Raw genomic sequence first — 1,701 nt, 5'->3', positions numbered from 1 at the left:
AAGGTTAGGTTTAGGGTTATGGTTATGAGTTATAGGGTTTTAGGGTTAGGGTTAAGGTTATGGCAAAAATAATCATAACCCTAACCGTAATCCTAAAACTAACCCTAACTCTAAAACCCGAACCCTAACCCTAAAACCCTAAAGCTAAAACCAGTACAAACGCACGAACGATGTCATAAATAACAGTGACAAACGAAATATATACCGCTGATAGTTGTTGTTGACAACGGATAGTTTTTGTTGACAAACAACGGTACTAATTTTATTCAAGGGAAAAGATCCCCTGACACCGTTGTTTACATTCCACGACGTAATTGTTTTCACCTCAATAGACGTCACTGATTGGTTGAAATTACCGAGATACGACAATTTTTTACATGAAATAACTTCGAACACAAAATTTTTTATCTGTTCTATAACACAAAATATACAAGTTTTCGAAGTTTGAAAGTGTTTCAGTACCAAAAACACTACATAAAAAAATGTTGCCCGTCAAACAAAAAAGATCCAAGAATATTTAACTGGAAAGATGTTACCTAGAATGAAACGTAAGAATGGCTTCAGACATACGCTAAAATCAAAATTAGACGGAAAAATAAAACCAAATAATTAAAATAATAAAATAATATAAACATATGCTAACGTCAATGTGCAACCAATGCAACGAACAGAATGAAACATTTAACTACATCATTTCCACCTGTCCATGCTTCAGAAATTGATCGAGAAGACTTTTATAATTACTGGTCGACTCCCATCTGAAAATAGATGAGAAGTTTTGAAAAAAATTTATAAACGCAGCACAACAAAACTGTATTCAGTGCGTACAATTCCAGACTGAGAAATGATCCCGTCAAATTATCATGAAAAAAAAACTAAATATTTCTATTATCTGAAATACATTTCGAACGTATCTAGCCAAAGCATTGCCCAGAAGGAAATACGGAAAAAGTTAAATTACAACACTAATTTCAAATAGATATACGCCTAGAATAGGGAATTCAAGAAACAAACATGACTAATAATATTTGAAGCAACAATTATGAATACATATGAGCAGAAACATATACATTTTACAGGTTCAGAAAGTAATAATGCTAAGCACAGCCAAATTCAAAGAAGTCACCAAAAGTGTAAACCCTGAACACACAACAAAGTTCTTTCGAATCACCACATTGTACAGAAGTATACCACTTGTCAGTATAATATGCTAAATACTCCGGATAATCACCACCGTGTAAAATAGCAACACGTATCATTGAGAAAATTATGTAATGTCAAAAATTCACATATGTCGCACACTCCTTAATCACTAGCTATTACTATAATACAATATATGTTATATATCTAGCTGCCCGTAAAAATCACAAGTTGTTGTTGGCACTCCGTCGCTTACGACGTCGAGGGTTCCAGTTGATCCGATTAACGGAACAGCCTGCTCGTGAAATTAACGTGCAAGTGGCTGAACACTCCACAGATGCATGTACCCTTAACGTAGTTCTCGGGGATATTCAGCGTGACACAGCGTGACAAGGCTGACCCTTTGAATTACAGGCACAACAGAAACAGGAAGTAAGAGTGAGAGAAAGTTGTGGTGAAAGAGTACAGCAGGGTTCGCCACCATCCCCTGCCGAAGCCTCGTGGAGCTTTAGATGTTTTCGCTCAATAAACACTCACGACGCCTGGTCTGGTAATAGAAAC

The sequence above is a fragment of the Octopus bimaculoides genome, chromosome 9 (genome assembly GCF_001194135.2).
Source record: "Octopus bimaculoides isolate UCB-OBI-ISO-001 chromosome 9, ASM119413v2, whole genome shotgun sequence".
NCBI lineage: Eukaryota > Metazoa > Mollusca > Cephalopoda > Octopoda > Octopodidae > Octopus > Octopus bimaculoides.
This window is presented reverse-complemented; position numbering follows the sequence as displayed.